This window comes from Parasteatoda tepidariorum, chromosome 1, assembly GCF_043381705.1.
Source record: "Parasteatoda tepidariorum isolate YZ-2023 chromosome 1, CAS_Ptep_4.0, whole genome shotgun sequence".
Lineage (NCBI taxonomy): Eukaryota > Metazoa > Arthropoda > Arachnida > Araneae > Theridiidae > Parasteatoda > Parasteatoda tepidariorum.
The window spans coordinates 90,272,254-90,295,198 of NC_092204.1; the positions used below are offsets into that span (position 1 = coordinate 90,272,254).

The 22,945-nt window shown below is 29.6% G+C and overlaps 1 protein-coding gene across 16 annotated transcripts in view; it reads right to left on the bottom strand.

The window, feature by feature from the left end:
* The window catches only part of LOC107454643 (fasciclin-2), a 186,694-nt gene that overhangs the window by 103,115 nt on the left and 60,634 nt on the right, over positions 1-22,945 (bottom strand). For 4 of the 16 annotated variants that reach the window (XM_071183769.1, XM_071183779.1, XM_071183746.1 and 1 more), the window contains exon 3: positions 22,034-22,079. The exons of the other annotated variants lie outside the window; for them this stretch is intronic. The gene's annotated coding sequence lies outside the window, so the exon portion shown is untranslated. The remainder of the gene's footprint in view (positions 1-22,033; positions 22,080-22,945) is intronic. 16 annotated transcript variants of the gene reach the window in all.

A 22,945-nucleotide genomic window follows, 5' to 3' on the forward strand; every position in this document is an offset into this window, starting at 1 on the left:
AGATTTCTTCTTAAGATTGAGTTATATCAAAGGAGAAAAAAGGTGTAAAAAGGGAAATGGATTAGAGAGCTGTCTGGGGGATTATACCGTCGAGAGAAATGCAAGAGCAAGATATCAAGCCTCGTTGACAGGAATGTGATTTCGTGTTTAAACACGTCTGTCTGGGCTTAAGATACTGAGTGAAAAATCTCAGTTGTCAAAGTGTAAACTTACTGATTTCGTCAACCCTTAGTTTATCTAGGGTAAATGCAGTAATGTTTTTTGAAAATGTTCCTTGCCATTTTATAAAACATTTATGAAAGAAAATTTTTTAATTGTGTTTTAATTTTTTTAAAATAGTTTTATTTTAAAATTAAACAAACACCAGCATTTTTTTAATGTTTAATGTCAAGGATAATTTTTTATTTGCTATTTTGCTTTTTTAATTTGATTCGTTATTTAAAATCTAATAATTTTATTTCTAAATTTACTTTCACAATAAAATCACTGTTATAACTGTTATTAAATGCTACGCGAATAAAATTTTTTTCAAAAATTATTAAAGGGAAATGGAACATACCCAAAATATATACGATTCAAATCATTTGATGAAACATTAGTTAGAGAATTAATATGGTTTCAACGTTAAATGGTTAAACTATTAATGGTAGATTCGAAAAAACCTATAGATCTATTCGAATTTTTATATGTTTGAAAATTTTTAGGCATCTGTTATTACTATTCTTCCTTTTGGATGCCTTTTATTAATTGTTTTTAAATATATATAATACAATATATTTTAAATATTTTTTATTATGAAATAATTTTTTTTTTTATAATGAAGAAACTTTGTAAATACATAAAGAATTAATATTAAATGAGGAATTATTGCAAATAGTTTTGCTGTAAATGTCATTTCATGTAAGACTCGATATTCAATCTCAGAATACCAAAATACTTACTTCATTCATGAAGTACTCTTTCAAATTTTTTTAAATATTAAATTTAATATACCTCATAATGTAAATAAAATAAGAAATTATTGCAAATAGCTTTGCAAAAAACGACATTTCAAATGAAACTCAATCTTCGATCGTAAAGTCGGAAATTCTTATTTCTGGCATGAAGCACTTTTCAACATTCATAAATTTTAAACTTCATATGCCCTATAATGTGTATTAAAATAGAAATTATTGCAAATAGCTTTGCCGAAAACAGCATTTCAAGTGAGACTCAATCTTAGATTTTAAAATGTCAAAAACTTTTTGCCATTAAAGTACATTTACTCTTTTTAACGCTCTTAAAATATCTTATACAAACTTTTAATTCCTCTGAAAATGAAATTTTTTTTCCTCCTCAGCTTGTGGTAAAAACTCACAATTTCCATTATTGAGAATAAATTGTATCTTCCTAATTTCTGTCATGCCTAAAATTATTATGCCGAAGTGTGCCGAAAGCTTAACAAAATACTGAGAAAAAAAAATTAATATATCACCCTTTTAACTGGAGGAAACATCGAATTATCTCAACAGCTGTTTCCAAACACACCATCCAGTCTCAATCCTTCTAGACTCCCGGAAGTTTGATCTTTCCGCTTGACCCCCACCCCCAAATGACAACCAGAAAAAAAAGGTGCCAAGACAACAACAGCTGGGTTGCGACAAAAATTTCGAGCAGCTGTAGCACTTCTTCCCAGACGAATCTTGCCAAGGTAGCACGCCAACATCTCTCAACAACAACTTATCAGTGATATAGTTGAAACAAGCTGTTAAAAAAGGAAGCCGACATCTAGCCCAATTTGCCCCATCCTTCAACAGTTTCCAAGCTGTTGTGACTTCCAGTTGATCCCCAGAAGACGAGGGAATTGATAAAGGTGATTGAGGAACTGTGGAAGTTACACCACATTTCTGATACCGTGCTTGGCTGCGATGCAAGGTCGTGTGGATTAGTTGGGGGTTTAGCATGATTATTCGCCTTCCGTGCAGCTGTATTCAATATTTCAGAGGATTTGGTGAAATTGCCCTGAGGGATAAGTGTAATTTATTTGAACGCACTGAATTTAGTCACGAATATTGATAGTTTTCCGGGAAAGTTTCCGGAACTTATTCAATTTTAGACAAAAGTTTTGATAATTATGGTGTTAAAAAAACTATCCCCTTTTTCTTGCAAAACTGTTACTGCAAACGTTTAGAAGCAAACAGTGTGTACGCGTCGTTCTATTCAGGCGTTGTTATGACGACCGCTGCAGTTCAATAATTTGAAAACTATATTTTTTTCGGAATTCTTTTTTTTTTTCATTAAGTTCATTATGTATTATGGTGAGTTAATTTTTAAGATGTGCAAACAGAGATCCTACAAAATACTTCTTAAGTTGTGAATAAATTAATTTATCCCTTGAACGATGTTTTTATTTACTTTATACAAGAATACACTTTTTTAAATTAAAAATGTATGGTTACAAAAATTATTTCTAAATTCTGAACAAAATTAATAAATACTAATCTTTATAAGCAAATGCTTCCATACCATATAAAGTCTAATTATGATGTAAATAAGTAACTATTTTTTGCACATTTATACTGAAAATAAGTGCTTTTTTAAAACTATCAAGTAATTAGTTTTACTATTAATTTTTACAAGAAAAAGATTAACTGATAGTTTTCTACTAGTGCTTCATAAACTTATTCAGTTTTAGCTATTATTATAAAGGTAATTATGATGTAAGAAATGAAATTTTTTTCAAAAAAGTTTTATTACAAATGTTTTTTTTTTTCAAAAAAAAAAAATTTATAATGGAAATTGTTTATTGGTAGTTTCTTCACAAAAGCTAATATTGTAATAATAAATTTTTATATAAATATAATTAAAATTGATAGTTACGTGTTAAAAAATAACAACAAATAATGACTTACTTTTTCACTTATATTTATTTATATGGAATTTTTCTCTTAATCATGCCTCCTTAAACTAAAAAGATTAAGTCAACTCAATTTGATTTTTAAGGAAATACATTATCATTGAATATACCTTTTTGTAAATTTCATTTCAAAGGGATTTTACTATTAATAAAATGCAAAAATACTTTAATTTAGACAAATTACATAATTTTAAATAAAGTAATTAATAACAAGCCCCCTTTTTTATAATAAGCATAATTTCATAACTAATTTTAATTTAATTTGCTATTAAACATGAATATTGCTGTTGTCGTTGTAGTTAATTTACGTCGCACTAGAGCTGCACAATGGGCTATTGGCGACTGTCTGGGAAACATCCCTGAGGGTGATCCGAAGACATGCCATCACAATTTTGATCCTCTGCAGAGGGGATGGCACCCCCACTTCGGTAGCCCGACGACCTGCACGCGCAGTCGAGCACTTTACGGTAGAACAGTTTAACGAGAACCAATACCGCACACCCTCGGGCCCTACGCAGACTAATCCAAGTGGTCACCCACCCGCACACTGACAGCAGCCAGTGTTGCTTGACTTCGGTGATCTGCTGGGAACCGTGTCTTAACGATCAGTCCACTGAGGGATTAAGCATGAATATATCGCTAACAAGCATAATTGCTAGTAAATATGTATATATAGCTAGCAAATATGATTATATTATTAATTTGATAGTAAATATGAAAATATTATTAATTTTCAAGTACACATGGATATATAGATAGTGAATATATGTCTAGCAAATTTGATTATATTATTAATTAGCCCATGAAAATATCTCGTAAATATGATTAATTTGCTAGTAAATCTAAATATATTGCAGATAAATAAGAAAAACCATTATCATACTAAACATACTAAGTACACCAATCCCACTTAATATAGAGCATACTCAGAAAGATAAAAATCTAATAAACTATGCAGTATAAAACATCAGCATGGTAACGACAGCATATTAATGCAGATGTCTAACTATTACCATACACTAAGTTGAGAAATTCATGTGTAACCAGTAACGCTTTAAAGCAAATTTATTTCCCACAGAATGTATCAGTCTTTTAGCACGGCTGAATTATGAGAGTATGGAACATTTAAATTTATTCATAAATCTTTTTAGAAAAGAATATTTTTTCCCTGTACGCGTTAAAATAGCAGATTTGACGGGACAACCCGCAGTTGCTGTCAGGTTGGCGAAACAAGACAAATCGACGCGTTAGCCACTATAACAAGATAACTCAGAATTTTTATACATTTTTTTAGGACACTAAATAAACTAGACAAGGTTCGTTTCTTTTTTTACGAGTTCATAAATTTTGGAAACATGCAATGTGTGACATCGGCGACTGAGGCCTTCTAAAGGCTGCCCGATTAATCAAAGATGGACTAAATCACGACACAATCGCTCTTTATTTTTTTTCTTCTTAAGTTTGTCTTGTTTGAATATTTATGGCATAAAGTTATTTAAAAATTCCATGAAGTAAAGAATTGTTCTTGTAAAAGTTTGTGTGTTGTATTTAGCTTGTACAGGCCAGCCATTCCCTCTCGCTTTTCTATATAATATTTAATTAAATATAGTTTATGTAATAAAATAGAAAAATCACGCATAGAAGAAATTTCGCTAGAATATAGAATATCGTTCAAATTTCCGTATCCTTATTACGATGGCCAGATAGCTTCATAGATCAGGATGACATAACAGGCCAGATCAAGATTATATAGCACTATGGTTAAATTTCAAAGCGTTTTATATAATTTAAAGGTGTTTTTTCTTTTTGAAGCTTTACTAACAAGTAAAATAAGACAATTTAAGACAATTGCCTTTAACTCAAAGCAATCATTTTATACGTTATAAATGCGCCAGGGTCTTTGTCGTAAAGAATTATCTAGCCTTTAAAATGTTCAAAAAGCTTAAATACCTTAAATAAAAAAATGTAGAATTTTTTTTAAAGGTCGCTAACTTGACAAGATTTTTTTCACTCAAATAAAAATTTTAATTAATGAATAATTCTTGATTTTAGCAAGTTTTTATAAGACCAGCCAACGCAGCATTTCAGTAACTTTTTAGGTACTAAAAATTGGATAGTAAACGCTTTTACTTTTCATAAAACTGTGATTTTTCCTCATAATGATATTTCGTGCCATTTTTGAGCCAACTAGAATAGAATACGCTGTCTAAAGATAGGCCAAACTTATCCTTACAGTCATTAATGACTGTTAACAACTGGCAAGAATTATAAAAATGACGTATTGTCAGCTGAAAAGCTTTATCATTTGGCGACAGAGCCTTCGAAAAACAGACTTAACCTCTTTTTAAGATTACGACAAATTTGTGTGGTATTATGGTACATGCGGGTTTCAATGTTCGTGCGACATTCGAATCAGCGATGCGGATCTTATTGTTCGAATAATTATTGTAACTAACGTAAATTGAAAATAAAAAAAGATGATAATTTGGAATCAAATATTTAACAGCAGACTGTATTTTACAATAACTCAATACAGAACATATTGTAGGCTAATTGTGATCCAGCTCTTTATAAACAGCAGCTGTTATTTTGCAAATAGCCAAGTATATTGGAATAGTCTCCAGTATTTTCGAAATAGCCTACGTAATTTTGAGTTTATTGAAGAGAGCCCACATTAAGGTTAATTAGAAGATGTATTATTCATTACGCAATTAGCTGTATTTTTTTTCCTGGCAGTTCGCAATAAGTCAAAATGAATGAACTATCGTAACTAGGCTTTCTAAGTGAATTCAGTCAATAATTCTTTACCTATAGGAAAGTGGGCAGATTGCAATAAGCTTTTAAAATATCAAGCAGATTAAAAAATACTGGATTTTTTTAGTCTCCTTCGAAATATATAAAGTATCGAACGAAAAATATCTGTAGGAATTTTTTTAATAGAAACTCTCTTTGCAGAAGAGTAATTCTAAAATTTATCAGAATAAAAAGTCATTTTACAAGCTGATAGACAAGTCATGCCTTTTTTCCGGTCATTGAAACCTCTAATACTTAGAATAAAAAGAAGTGAAGTAAGAAAATTGTTTCTTACATGCAAAAGATAACTTCTAACACTGCGTTTAGCTACGAGGCAGACTCAAATCAAAATATTCTTAATTCATCATCTTGAAGTCGTTTTTACCGCCCCATATTTGAAAACAACTTACACGTGTGAAGTTTTACCACCATGGCGGTAGTAAAACACAGATAAAATAGGGCCGCAAACATTACAGATCCAGTTATCATGGTTAAAGTACATACTTACTAGGCGGAAAATGTACTCCTTTTTGCTTTACGATACGTTGTCCAGCTTCATAAAAGACTGCAAACAGGATAAGATAAGGAAAAGAGTCTCATTCCGAAAAGTGAAAGAGAACATTAGGAAACGACGTTGTGTTTATTTACATGTTCCGGGAGAAAGTTAAGATTTGCCTAAACTGTAAAATCTTCTGATTTTGAAGAGGGCACAAAATTGCGAACGAACATTTCCAGAGAATTATTGTTTTTATGAGAACAGGTCAAAGGATTTAGAGAGCAATAATTGAACGTAACACTTCAATTTATTCTCGAGAACTGTGATAATGTTTGCAAGTTAAACAACATGCACAAGTAGCTTGAAACGTAAAAGGGGTCTAAGAATGGTAACCTTTTTTTCATTTTTGGAAGGTAACAATAAACTTATTTAACAGTTAAACTTTATTTAGTTATGGATTGTTTGATGATGTACTCGTAGAATTTAGTGACGCAGGAGGCGTATGCGGCTTTGCGCCAAACAGATAGTAAAATCGAAGAAATCCCGGATCAAGTATTAGGAGAAATTTATCTTCGTGGAGAACTTTTTGATGGAACTAACCCGCGTTTGCGTAACACGGAGATGAAAACCACGAAAACCTCCCATGTTTAGCTTGACGGCAAGTGGACTCTCACTCATGATCCGTCAACCACTGAGGATATTTTAAAATCAGCATTGTGGTCGGTGCAAGCCGGATGCAGTATTCGTATCGACCAGCCATCGCTGGGATTCAAACTCTGTTCACCTCATTGGAAGGCGAATGTTCTATCTCCTGAGGCATTACGACTCAGGAATTTAAACTGAAAAGATCAGAATAGAAAGAATCTAAATTCTAAAATGTGCAGTGTCTGTTCAGCTTCATGTGTTGAAAGATGTCTTTTTGATTAGCCAGTGGATGTTTTCCTTGGATTTCAATATAAAACACCGTGGCCTACATTACTTTTTTACAATTATTTGTTCGTCAAATTCCTCTGCTAGCTGGTCACCCCATGTAATTCAGATTTAAGAATAGCAACCTTTTTTCTATTTTTGAAAGGTAAAAATAAACAGTCTTAGTTAACGGTTACAACTTTGCTTAGTTATAGATTGTTTGATGATATACTCGTAAAATTTAATGGCATAGGAGCCTTATGCGACTTTGTGCACACTGTAAGAATGTCACGAACTGTAAGAATCAGCTGCTGCAGGACCGTTTCAATCGATTACATTGATTATTTTTGTCCAGTTTTAAAAAAGCTGTATTTAAATTTCGTATGGGCTGTTTTTAAATTGCGTATCATTGAAGTCTAATTTAAACCCGGATATGGTTAATAAAAGAAAATATACACAAGAAAATTATTCTGTACAGACCTATTTTTTAGACTTTTTCTGCTTGTACTGATCTTATAAACTCCTTTTAGCAACAGCGGTTTCTTAAAGCTATAAAAACTCCTTCTGCAATATGCCTGTCTTTTAAAACTTCCATCCGCCAAATACTAACACTTAAGCGAAGAAGGAAAAAACGAATATCTTTTTGAAAATAAAAATTCTTTTGTGCATCTCAACAACAAAATACTTCTGTAAAAGCACTTCTCACCGAGTTTTATTCAAATGTTAAAAAAAAAAAGAACCATATTCAAAAATCTCTAAAAAGTCTCTTCACACGTTTGAGGTAGTTCCGACTTTTTCACTTTGAAAAAGAAAGAAAGAACTTAGTTTTTTTCGTTTATTCTGTTTAAATCGGTGCAGCTTTTATTTTCCTCACCACTTTTTAAAAACTCGTAGAATCTCCATTTTTGAGTGAATGGGATGTCTTGTGGATGTTCTTGAGAAGTACCACCACACCTAAAATGGTCCCAGCGGAAGCTCTTTACCAAGCGGAATAATTTCTAAAACGCAATCGTTTTTTCAAACGAGCGTGAAGTTTTTTTTCTTCGTATTTTTTTTTTTTAAATCTTCCTCAGCGATAGTTTTCACGCGGTTCACGGACAAAAAATGTAAACAAGGGGATGAGTTACAAATTTTCATTATGGCTGTTTTCCCTGTTGTTAAATAAAGGGAAATTGCAAAATCTTCTATAATTGATAGATTGAAATTGATAGCTTTCAAATTTTATACAAATTACGAAATATCGCTCTAAAATTGTTTTGTAACTCAAAAAGTTACTTGATATGTTTTATTTTGTATTATAAACAATATTTACAATGGAGAAAAAAAAAACACTTTTTGAGAGCAAACGATTCTATAAACAGTATAATCGAAATAGTTTTTTATTTTAAAATATTTTTTATTTTAAAACGTTTGTTTCTGAATAAAAGCTGTGCATATTATCTTTTTCTTTGGTAATTATACTTTTATAACTATATTTTTATACAATACTGTGATTTGTTATTCTAAAACCTTAGGAGACGGCATCATTAAAAGAATATGACTTTTTGCCAAACGATTTTTTAAATAGCATATTCAAAATTTTTTTTTAATTTTCATTTTAAAATATCTGTGGTTGAGCAAAAACAATACATATTATTCTTTTTATTTGTAACCAGCTTCTTATAGAAAATAAGAATGTTGAGATATGTTACATTTCAACCTTAAGAAATGACATTAAAAGAGCAAGACTTTTTGAGCAAAAGTTTCGACTAAATAGCGTAATCGGACACATTTCCTTATTTCCAATTTTAAATATCTTGTTGCAGAACAAAGCAAGACACATGAGTTTTTTTGGTAATCGACTTCGTATAGGAAATACAAATGTCGAATTTTTTTATCCCTTAACGTCAGGGAAAGAAGATATTTAAAACAAAAGCAAAAACTTTAAAATTAGAAAACGATCATAGAAACAAATTCGCTTATAGAATCGTTTACTGAAGTGTAAACTTTTCCCTCCAAAATAATTTTTCTATAAAATAAAGAAAACATAAAGGCATTTTAATAGAAAACAAATTATTCCTCTGCATTAGTTGTAAATTCTTAAACCTAATTTTAACACATTTCATGTAGAATAAACTAAATGTAGAATTTTCTTAAACACTTGGAAAAACAATCTTAAACTGCACTTTGCGGGCCTTGTTTAGAGATAAAAATTGTAGCTTTGAGTAGACAATGGATTCTTATATTTGCATTTGCTAAGCCGCTTATCGGTCAGAGGCACTTATCTCTTAGGTAGTAGATGTATAGAAGATTTGGCACCGACTTTATTTGCTTTAAAAAGCGTTAGTTCCGACTTTATATTTTTTTCCTAACGTTTGATACGAGATTAATCTATGCATCATTTAACAAACATTTTAAGACTAAAGTATTAATTCAATTGTTTTTATAATATTTTTCTTGCTAAGTAATTTGAATAGATGTGTGTGTGGGAAACAATGACATTAACAAAGCCAGTGCGGCTTAAGCGTGATTTTGAAATAAAAGCTCGACTGCACGCAACTGTTATGTTTGCTTTTATAATAAACATATAAATTGTAATTAAATAGATGACAGCTGCATTCTTTCGTTATAATACTTTTAGATATTCAAAATTAATTATTTTTGATAAAAATAAAATAAGAATCGCAGCTGAATAAAATTACCCTTAATATCCTTATTATTTTTTATTCGCTAGTATAATGATTCATAATGTCAAGGAAAATTTTTATTTAATTATAATTTTACTATTAAAAATATATCTTAAAATTTAATTTTTTATAACAATGCATGAATATAAAACAAATTTTAATCTGATAAAAAAATATTTTTGTTATATAAAATATTTTGTTACAAAAAATATTATCTATATTAAGATATTCAAGCTAATAAACAATTCTTTAGTCTTGAATTGCGAATAAACTTAACCATTAGAAGATGTTATTGCAACTTCTTTAAAGAATATTATCAATACATTCTTCGTAAGATGAATTTAGCTAATAGGATAATATCTCACATTTGAGATACATTAACTAGTCTGCGTCAACGCTATCGATATTTAATTCAACTAAGCATGAATGATTCTCGAATTCACAGCGTGTCTGTCACTGAATTTATCCTATTTTTTTTTCATTATTTTGTATAAATTTAAGTTAAAATAAGTAAGCAATAATATATTTAACATTTTAATAATTTATGGTTATGAAATACAGCACGAACACCAGATTCTTTTCTTACGTTAAATTTAAAACCTTCCAAACAATTTTTCAAATTCGCAAGTATTTGCAGTTACTTAGATCTAAGAAAAACAGTTTTTCATAATTGAAATTACTTTAATTTACAAAATCAGTATAGATAAATAATATATATGAATGAAAATATTTTTTCTTCATCAAAATATTTTGTTTTTGGATTTTATATTTTGGTACAAATATAATTCCGTTAATCTAAAGATTTTTTTTAATAACTGTTAGACTGTTTTTTACAATAAAAAACATCAGATTATATTTTTGCTTCTAATTAGAGCGTTAGAAAAAATGTATAAAAGAAACACTGATGTCCCATCTGCGTCAAAACATTATAAATTTTATTTCAATTTTATTCAATTCAAAATATAGAAATAGCATTTTTCAATTTTTATTTGTTTCTTAATTACGAATGTTAAGTTATATTTAATGTTTTTTTTCCTGTTAATCATTTGGAAATAATTATTCAAATTCTGAAATAATTTGGGTTAATCTAGTAAGTAAAAAAGTATTGAAACTAATTTTTTTGCTTGAAAATACGAGTTTGCATTCTCTACTTATTATTATTCTCCCGGTAACTTATCACCAAACTAGATATTGAATATAGAAACGTGATGCTTCTTGAATATAAAATACCTATAACAAAGAAATTTACAAGAAAAATTACAAATAAAAACCTAAATACCCAGATAACTTAATACGCAATATTTTATTCCGAAACAATTTTATTTGATGAGCATGCACCGTTTAATTAAAGGCTGTAAACACTTCCACCTAAACTGAATAGGTTCGTTTATTACTCTATCCACTAACACCCTCCATTGTCTAATATTTTAACACAATCTCAGCTATTTCATCCACTTTCAGCTGGTCTTGACAATGATGCAAGACAACTACATATCCTATTTTTCTTTACGAACCAAAGGGAAAAAAACCTGTTCTTTTTGGGAGGAATCCAATCCGTTTTCTCTCATAATAAAGAAAGTGGAATTGCTCACATTACGCAAGAATCTTCCAAGACAATACTCATCGGTCACCCGCTGACCGATGTTTGAAGCAGATAGCCATCTATCCGGGTACGAAGAAAAAAACCTTTTTTTATCTGTTGTCTCTCCAAACTACTTGTTCTTTTATTCTGTTTTTGGAATCTGACAATCTTTCTTGCCGAAAGCGACAACGGCCTCCCATAACGATTAAGCTTTCTCTTGGTAAAAAATGCAAACATTATCTTGCGTAGTTGTTGCTTAACGAATTCCAATAACGTAATGTGTCTTTTTCTCCGGCTCTTTTTTTTCTTCTGCATCCCTCTTGAATAATCTGCAATAATGTATCTCTTTTTTTCTTCTTTCTCCTGGCAATATGCAAGAGGAAATGACATGCATAGGATTTAGATAACAGATAACATCAATAAAATTCTACGGAAGCAAGTAAAGTTTGAAAAAAAATTGGAATTGCTCTTGTTGATCGTGATCCATTTTTTGGGAGTATAGCGAGCTTTTGTTAACCGAATTACACTGAGATAACATAAGAAATGAATTGATTTTAACTTGGATTATTATTGTTAAGAAATTAAAATAATTATGTACGCGGTGAATGTTAGTATTTAGAAATTGCTTGCTGGTGTGAGTGTCTCACACGTATGAGACGGTTTTTCATGTTATAAAATGTATTCCACCACAAATTTTGTAGGTGATATTTCTCATAAAGGTACAATAGTTCCTTATAACGATTAAGATTGGAGAAAATAAAAACATTATTTTGCATAGTTGTTGCTTAACGAATTTCAATAATGCAATTTCTCTTCCTAACCGATACTTTTTTTCTTTTTATTCTATCACTGCGGAATAATCTGCATTATTGCATCTTCCTTCCCCTGTTATATACGAAAGGTAATGACTTGCATAGTATTAAGATTACATCAATAAAAATCTACACAAGAGTTAAAAAAAAGAAATAAATAAAGTTGTTCTCTTTGAATATGATTTCTTATAACAAGCCTTTGTTTGTAACAAGACGCAAACCTGAATTCATTCTTTGAACATTTTTTTAAAAAAACGAATTAAGGGTTTTATGGTAGGTGGAAAAGAAGAGCACGAGAAAAAGTACTGCAAAAAAGTGTACTTCCTAAAAATACCCTTTTATTTTATAAAATCAAAATCAAATTCCACTATAGTAAAAAAAAAAAAAAAAAAAAAAAAACTCATTTAAAATACACCTGTTATTTAAACAATCTTTTTTCTTTCTTATTTAGTTGGAATTAAGTTCATTTGTTAATTTTAATCAATACTTGTTATTTAATTCAGACTATATTTTTAAGGTAAAATCAGTTCCATTTTGACTATACTTGCTTTTTTTGAAAAAGTTTAAATTATCAATTTAATTATCCGATAGTTAAAGTTATCAATTTTATTGCTTGATCACACTTCCCGCTTTACTAACTTAGGATCAGAAACCTAAAAATACATGCATATGGATAATAAGAATGAAAAAAAAAAAAAAAAAAAAAAAAAAAAAAAAAAAAAAAACAGAATTATTAAGTTTTGATATGAAAAATGTTAAAAAAATTACGACTGTTAAATGACGTATGAATTACTTAATAATTCCGCTTTTTTTGATTTTTTTTTCGTAGACACTTGGATTTTTATCTGGTGTATCTTTCCAGGAGCTTTCTGGCACTTTTTCCCCCGGTTCTTTTTTTTCTTCAGGCAGACTTTTTTTCAATACTTTTTTTTCTTCTTCCATTATTCGCTTTTTTTTTTTTTCCCTAAGCAGCCAATTATTTCACGACTTGCGTCAAAATATAAAGATAAGTGTAATAGCACTATGCATTGAACTAAAAGATCTAAAACTTTATAAGATAATAAAAAACTCAAGTGCCGGTAAGTTTAAAATGCTTCAAACGATAAAACAATTCATGGCTTATAATTTTATCATGACTCATTCATTTGCATTCAACTTTTCTTTATTTCAATCCGGGCTCGAAATTTTTCTGCATAAAACTGCGGGGATTCAAATTCTTCAGAAACTTAAAATGCGGGTGCGGATTCATAAATTGAGAAGTCACATAAAACTAAAGAAATGAAGGGGGATTGCGGATGAAGACCTCAAAAGTTTGCCAGCAGAGACTATGTGAACCCCCAAAGAGAGGAGTTATAAATTGAGAGAACAGAGCCGGCTGGTGGGCCGTAACGGGCCCCAGGAGGGTTCCTGGAGGCCGGAAAAGGGCATGCTTTAACAACTCTTTCAACCGCCCACCATGTTTCTTCGCTTTTTTTTTCTTATGACTGCGCGTCAGGCATCATGCTTCATTAGTTTGTGAAAAAATTTTGCACTTCTTTTTCCGCAGCTTTAGCACGTTTAAGAAAACCACCGAAGATGACAAGCTGTTTCTGGGAATTGCAAAAGGAATTTTTTTAGAGTAAAGAGGTTCTTGTTTTCACTAATAGTGGATTGTTTAGAAAAAAATAAATAAATAAAGCATTGATTATTTTTATACTTCTAAGGACTCCGGAAAATAAGTGAAAATAAAAATAATTTTAACGATATTTTATTCAATATCTTTTAAAGGAAATCTAAATAAATTTAAGAAAATAATATTGTACGAACTTTTACTAAAAGTGAAAATATTTAAAATTCTAATGTTCTTCTTAATAAAAAGATGCTATCTCACAATTAGGAAACTAATTTCCTTAAGTATGAATAAAATGTTTAAGTAAGTAAATAATGTATTAATGCAATTGTAGATACTTAAGTTAAAAGATAAGATATTAAAGTAAATAGCATTCGACTTAATTAGTAAAATACAATAAAGTACGCTTCAAAGGCGTTCCTTTAACCAGGACTTCTGGAATAATTTGTCGTTATTGTGTCCGTGAAAGATATTTAAATTGCGTACATTTTGGAACTACTTCCAAAATAAATTAAATTGAAATTTATTAAAAAATTTACAATTTTTCATTAATTAAAAGTAGAAAACTTGTTTAAACTTTTGCATTTATAGTTCTGTGGCAGAACTATAAATTATGTAAGCTACTTAACTCCCTTTTTTTGATTAAATTTTTTATAAATTTAATTTTGCTTATTTTTAATGTCCAAGCTTTATTTAATCTAAACACTTCCTTCTGCAATTTTTGCAAATAAAAACCTATATGCTTTTATTATTAATACATGCAAATTTAAAAACTTTTCAATGGTTTCTTTTTATATATTCAGCTCTTAAAATTTATTTTGCTAAGATTTTATGCTTTATTATCTTGTGGCACTGTACAAATCACAGTACCGAGCAATGTATGCAGTATTGGTAGAATAAAAACGTTTACAAGGTCAAGATTTATTTTTCGAAATTGTATAAAATAAGTAGGAAGGACACTGAAATTTGACCACTGTTCAATTTCGCTGAACATACAAGGCTTTAGCAACTGAGATTTACAAATAATTATTGATTCCCATTATTTTGATTAATGTTCGAGTTAACCCTAACAATAGGAAAACCAACTACTTGAAATTAATTAGCTCATAAAACAAAAATTGTCTTATTTTCTAGAAAATTCATATCTATTTATTCACTAAAAATTAAAAAATAGATATCGATATTAAAAATAATACTCTCTCAATTTTAAAGGATATCGAGAACCTCTCCCTTTCGAAAGATAATAGTAGTAGCTCCTAATAGAATCTTTTTTTTCTCTTTCGGAGTCTATCTTTAATCTAATCTATTAGGTATTTATGTGTAACTTCTAAACATATGATTGCATAAGATATTAATAAAAATATACCATCTCCCTTTAATATGAGTATAAATGTAAACTCTAATAAAACGGCGCATATACGGCAATAAAATGGCGCACTTTAACGAATGGCTGAACATGACAAACCATCTTGGCCACCCAATCCATTTTTCTTTTCAATATCAATAACGAATCGCCAAATGAGGGGCATCGTTCAAAACTATGGACATGACACATCATTGCAGACTAATCTAAGGGGTCGACGATCATCTCCCAATTCCCTTAACATGCACCCTCCACCCCACCCTCCGACAAACAACCACCTCCTTTTTAATTTACTCTACGATTGCTGAAAGGCCTAATATATATAAAGTTTATCTGGGCTTTTTAATTTTTGGATCGCTTGTCGACATATTTTTTTCTTCTTTATTCTAGAACAACCCCATGGCTTTTAATGTGATTGGTCGAGGGACCAGAGCTGATCCTGAAGGGAAGGATACCAGGGCATTTGTCAAGTGCGTAAGAAAAGGAGGAACGCCACGTTAGGCTTAATTTATCGAAAAGTGATTTCTTTTTGGATGGAAGGGAAAAAAAATAAAAAGGGGTAGGACATTTGTTCCGAATGCTTCTTTTTTTGTCGTCTGATGTTTTACTGTTTGGGAACGGTTAGAAAATTCAATTTTGAAACTCTAGAGGGAGCGGTGTCATTTTTCTTCCTATCTGTAAAAAGCGGGAATTTTGCTCTTTTTGTAATCTCTGTCAGAGAGAAGAAATACTGAATCCTTATTTTTTGCGATTTCTTTTCTTTGCAGACTATGGGGTTTGAATTCTGCTAGTGATTATTGGATAAAAATGGATGCGGGCACGATGTCAATTGATAAAAATTCTCTGCAAGAACTAAAGAGTTATATGAAATAAAATTATACCGTGAATTATTATTTTGAGTATATTGAACACGTATTAGATAAAGAATAATTCTGTATAAGTAAAAAGAAAAAAGTATTAAGTTGTTAAAAAAGTAATTTCAAACATGGTCAATACGGTGGTCCAATTTTTTGGGAGGGATGGAATTAAAGTAGTTCTCAAACTTAAGAAAAAATTCTCATATCTGCTAATTTATAAAAAGATTCATTATTTTTGTCTATTTCTTGTGTTTAACTTTGATGAATTTAAATCAATGGTTTATGAAAATTTTGTTTATTTATCTAAAAGATTTCTAATTTTTTGGGGGCATATACTCATTGTCCCCCATTGATGCCTACGGTTACATTAAGTTCTAAGATTAAGTTACTAACGTTACTGACATTAAGTTCAAAATATTTGCACGATATTTTTCAATATTTCCAGTATCGAAAGCATTTTAGGAACTAGTAATATTTTTCATCGAGGGTTTTCTTTATAGCTTAAATTTTTTAAATAAAACTAATAGAAGGTTGCTTAACTTTCATGTACATTATGAGTTAGGCCATAACCTGATTTTAAAAAAAAGGAAATCATTCCCGCAACAACCCATCATATGCCAGGGAAGTCCATGAAGGTTAAGCTTTTTCAATTTCGTGACCAATAGCATGATTGTAAAAATATAGTCAGCATTGCACACAAACTGTTTTTATCTCCCAGACAATCTGCTAACCATAAATATGAAGTTGAGTGGGATGCCAATGACGATTGAACCTCAATATTTCTCAGTGACAGCTTTGAGAAATCGTGGCTCAACCTGATTAAAATAAGTGAAAAATAATTCAAAACATTACGTTGATAATATTAATAAAATTAAAATGTTTATGATAATATTAATACAGCGTTTCTTCGCTTTAAATTAAAGGTATTTTTTTAAAAATGAAAGTAAGGTACATAAAGCCATTTTCGTCGCAGAAACTAAAGCAATTTCAAGTTGTGCAAAACACTCATTATGGCATATCTTTTAGTGAAACTCTCTGAAGGAAAGCATATTTGAATTAAAGCTCTCTTCGCTTTCGGGCAAGCTGAATTTTACATCATTCTTTTAGCAAAAACTGCAATTTAAATCAATTTATTTTCTTATAACTACTTTGATGTGACGCACTAAAACTCCACACATTTCCGAGCCTTAAAATATTTTTGTGTATAAAATTTGCGTATATCAGTATGATCATGTAGTAACATCATTTAAGCATTTTCGTTACAATACAATTAGATAGTCATGACGGCAACATTTTAAAATAAAGCTTTAACTCAAACTATATCACGAATGTACTTTTAAAATATTAGAAATAATGCACTCGTATAAAATAACTTTCACCATTTATTTAGTAGAAAATTCCACAACTACTTGATATTACTTATCGAAATTTATTGCATCTTGCATTCCCATTTGTTCATGTCTTAATATGCATAGTATTTACAAAAGCTTAGACTTCATTTCTCTTTCAGTTCCTCTGGTGTATATGAATTCATTACCTTACTCATAAATCTATTTTAATTATGATGAAATGTTTCTAGCTTCTCTTCATTTACATAATATTATTCATATCACCATAAAATACGGAGATGGAACTTCATAAACGAAGTTATCAGTAGTTCGACCAATAATGCATTGCCGAACAGGAATTGATTAAGTTCTCATAAATGGTTATGTTGATTAGCTTAGGAATTTTACTCGCTATGTTTAGGAATCGGATAAGAATTCTGTTATAAATTCAGACAGATTACGTTATTTATATCTGTCGAAACTGCTATTAGGTGATGGTTAGTGGGGAAATAAGTTGGAATTATTTTGCGAGAACTATTGTTCTTTAAGTAAATGTAATCACATTTATTTGAATTTAGTATTTAGATTTTTGCATTTACATGTGCGCTTTCATTTTACACTACATTTTACACTTTGTTTTGTAAAATTAAATGACTGAATAAAATAAGATTTTGCTGTTGAGTCTATTAAATTAGTGTTTATTCATTTTAGGTTTTGCTGATTTTCATTTTTAAGACAAGGAGTGTAATTTAAATAACACTAAACAACTCGGTGGAAACAAATCGAAATTAATAAGCTTAAACAAAAATAAAATTAAACAGTAAGATTTGGTTTCAAATAAATATTGAACAAACGGTCTTCCTGTTTGATAAAACATTAATCAAAATTCATTTCATGTTATCTATATTATTTTCAATTGTCCGCATTTTAATTTCATAGCATTTATAAATGCTTAAACTTACTTTCTCGTTAAGTTTCTTTCAGTTTCTCCGGGTGAATTCAAATTCATAAAACTACTTTAATTATGATGAAATGTTTCCAACATCTCTTCAGTACCATAACCTTCATGTCACCATAAAATATGGAGATGTAACTTCATTGAACGAAGTTATCAGTCGTATGACCAATAATGCATTGACGAACAGGAATTAAGTTCTAATAAATGGTTATGTTGATTAGTTTAGGAATTTTACCTGCAATGTTAAGGAATCTGATAAACAAGATTCCAATATTTTTCAATACTTCTTATTGGTCAAAAAGGTTGGAATTATTTTGCGAGAGCAAATAAGTTTTTTAGGCAAATTTCAAAATAATTCATTAGAATTAGGAATACTCATGATACTATTATTCCAGATTATCGCATGACAACTTTATTTATGAAGTTAGATTTGAATAGAAAATTATTATTTTGAACATATAATATTGTTCATATAACCCTAAAATACGGAGAAACTTTCTAAACTAAGTTATCAGTCGTTCGACTAATAATGCATTGCCGAACAGGATTTAAGTTTTTGTATGTTGACTGGGTTAGGAATTTTATCCATTATATTAAGGAATCTGAGAAGGAACTTTATGAAACAGGAGAGATTACATTATTTATTTGTTGTAACTGTTAGTAAATTGAAAATGGTGAAATTAGTTGAAATATTTGTATTAGAATTAATGGGGTCTTTTAATAATTTTAAATATATTTCTTTAAAATTTTTTTTCGGAAATTATCTGCTTTTATACATTGCATCTAAAGTATTTTGTTTTAAAAATATTTAAATGAAATCAAATTTTACTCATTTTTCAAATTAGTCATTATTTTAAGAAAAAGAATGTAATTTATCCACATTTTTTAATAGCTTAATTTCACAGTAGTTATAAAATATTGGACTTCATTACTTCGTAGAAATGCGTATTCGGAGATATCCTTCATTTTCCGTGTGTACTTCCTTAAATGGCAGAAAACGAAAAGTCAAAAAATTTGTCATGGACAAAATATATGATGTACGAGCTAGAATACAATCAATACGATATATTGATTTTGCCGCGAACAAGATTTCAAAATGCTTAAACTTAATAACTGGAAAAACAATGGCATCAAACTGGTTAAAATGTAAATCGACTTTTGAAAAGCCCGGGATTTGTATTGGATTGTTGCTCCATTAAGAAAGTAACTTCAATTTTTCCCTTGGTATTATCTTACAATAATCTTCGTTACATTGCATATTTTGAAGATGCATTTTTATTTTTTAAGTAATAAATATGATATTTTAAGTTTGATACATTGGTTAAGGTACTGAGCTGATATTGCATAAGTCAGGATATCTAATAGAGGCGTAAACACTAAGCCTACCTAGCTATAGATTCATGGGTACTAGTCGGTGAAATAAAGGACGTCAGCGTACAATGCTGGCCACGCTATCCTCACTATAGTGTTGGTATCAAAGTTGTTGAGCTTTAACTTCCATGACCACCCATGGTCGATAAACTACGGTTGGCTGCCGTGGAAGGGCTATTTTTTAAATATGCTATATTATCATTCTTATGTATTGTTCATTGTCACATTGATAATTTGGATACATCACGATTTCTTCATTTAACTAATACATTTTTATGCTATAATTCTTGCTGCTCTACAAAGACCTTCGTTAAAAAATGGACATTGAAATATATCGCGATTGTTCTTGTTACTAATGCTCTTATGCGTTGTCATCATTGTTATTCAACAATAACGTTACATTATGCATTTGAATACATCACGCTTTCAGTTGTCTCCCGACAAGTTTGATATAACAACGTGTTTCTATGATTAGTAAACGTTCTATGGTATTTTATCTGACAAAATTAATTTGATTGTTGCAACAGCATACAATTCAAGGAGTTTGTCCCACCAATAAAACAACTCACCCTTTTATTGTAAAATCCATTAAACAAAGTAAAATTAAGAATGCATGGAACAGGCAATGTTCCGCAAATTTTTCCAAATGAAAAACACGAATTTCTTAATCTAACAAACACATTTGATCAACTAACCAACATCAGAGTACGTCCTGGGAGTCGACATAACGTAAAGGTAGTATTAATGAAATTGAGAAAGCCAACTCTCTCTCGCTTTTTGATCTTTATCCAAATTACAATCAGTCCCTTTCATTAAGCTAACAGGATGAAAATCCCCTTTATTCCAAACCCCCTTTTCCCTGCAGGGACCTCCGAACTTTCCCCTTTCAGTACTTAGATCAGCAGGACTAAAACAGGTAGCAAAAGATATTTTACTTGTTCTTGCATTATACAAAAGTACCTGCTTCTGCATCCCCATCCGCTGCAAGACATGTCGTATCTAATTAGAATACGAACAAAAATGATCAAAAGGAACCGAGAATGGCATTGGAATACAGCATTTCATTAATTCTTATAACGGCCAATAGTTTCAGCCCGAAGTTTGCATCTGAATATAAAGAACTGAATGCGTTTTAAATTAACTTAAGTTTAGGCGAGTGTCACATGTCCAATATCTTTACGCTTGACAAGGGACAAAACCAATAATTTTAATTAAATATAATTTTCAAATTTTGTTGTTTTCGTAGCTGCATTTAAAAATTAGTCCAGATTAGTGTTCAAATTAGCTTTAAGAGTTTAGATAATTTGAGAAATTTCGCACTAGAACGATTTATAAGTTAATATGTGAAAGAAAATAACATTTTTGAGCAAACGATTCAAGAATGGAACAGTTTTCTAATTTCGGTTTTAAACATTTGTTGAATAAAATTAAGCAAACTAATAAGCTTTTTTATACAAACATTCAGCATAAACAAATAATTCCGTTTGTTTATATTGAATGTTTATTTTAAGGTCAAAAATTATTCTACAACAAGGTTAATTCTTGCATATATATTTATACATTTTACCGAAATAATATTAAAATTTAACTTCGAAAACTATTTCAAAAATACTATGCCAACGGCATTATGTGTGATTTCGTTATTTTAAATATCGTCTGCGCGAACTAATTTAGCATATTTGAAAGCTACGAAACATTACAATGGAATCTTAGTAGGTGAAAATCCGATTATTGGACAAAAAACTTTCATTCTACTCACTCTACATAAAATTAGATGCAGTAATTTTTTATTTAACACTGAAGTATCGAATGAAGAATTTTTTATAATAAAATAATCAATTTTTAATTATCTCAGAACTTTTGTTGATTGCATCAAAACTTTATTAATTCCTTGGTGCTGCGTTAAAAGAGTCTCACATCCTTGGCTTGTTAGGCGTCTTGTTTAGTTCTATAGAGACTTAAACCATGGTTCGCGAGAGTTCAATAAGTTTTCTCCAGTTGTTTTGTTAGAATTTCATTAGTGATTGACGCCCACCATTATTTGGTCAGAAAACGAACAATTAAATTTGAACTGAGAACTTCATCATTCAGTAAAGATATTTTGCAAAAGAGTACTTCGATTAAATGGCTTTTGCGAAATAATAATGAATTCCAAACACTAATTTCGACACTTGTTAATTAAATATTTTAGCAATATTGAAGCAATTGTTCGCAAATTTTAGCAATACAGAATAAGTTATTTTAAAAAACAGATCCGAAATCTACATTTTTGATAAGGCGTATGTTACAATAAAAATATCACCGAAACAATCATCAATAGCAACTTTAAAATCAATTTTAAAGTAATAAATACTGAAAAATGTTAACAAAAATAATTTTTGTAAGGAACTTACAAATTTCAGTAAATTTTCAAAATCAGACAGTCTTAATTTGTCTTACCTGTAACAGATAAGAAAAAATACATGTAGAAAAAATTAAAATAAGGTAAAGTAAAAATGTAATATAAATATTGAAATAAGACTATGTGGAAAAATATAAACTTTTCTCATTCAATGTAAAAACAATATTTCAATTGACATAAGAATAAAGAATATAAAAGCATAGAAAAAAATAACCTTTTTTGTATAAATTGACGATTTATTTTCAAATATCATCATACAAATAAGCTAACAATAAAATTGTAAAGTTACAGAGCAAAAACCGATAAATCTAAATTAGAGTTTTATATATACAAGAAAAAGGAATGTTTTTTTTAAAAAAAAAGTGCGTTCAGAGTTATTAAAAAATAAATTAGAATTAAATCTCAATATCGTAGAAAAACGTGACAAAATACTTCAGTTTGCTAAACTCGAAGCACCTTCCAGGAATTTTAATTTATCGGATTTGGCTCCGATCCTCTAAGTACACAACCACAATACTTCTGTGAGTATTTAGTACGTAGGATAAAAACTATTCTTACTATAATTAAAAGAGCAAATAATAAAAAACAAGTCTCATTTTGGTAAAAAGAATAAATCAAAATAGTATATAAATCAAGTTTACAAGTATCCATAAAATTATAAACAATATCGCGAAATTCTCAAGTAAGTATATGGAAACAAACTTAAAGAAGCTATTCTCAAACGGTCACAATAATTAAACCAGGTATTCGCCTTTTTAAAAATGTTTTTGCTTTTACAATAATATTTCTAGTTACAATAATATTTTTAGTCGCAATAATATTTAAATAACATAATATAAAATGATGTTTAAGCGAAAATCATTATTAATATAGTCGCGAAAATAAATTAAAAGGAGCAAGTTTT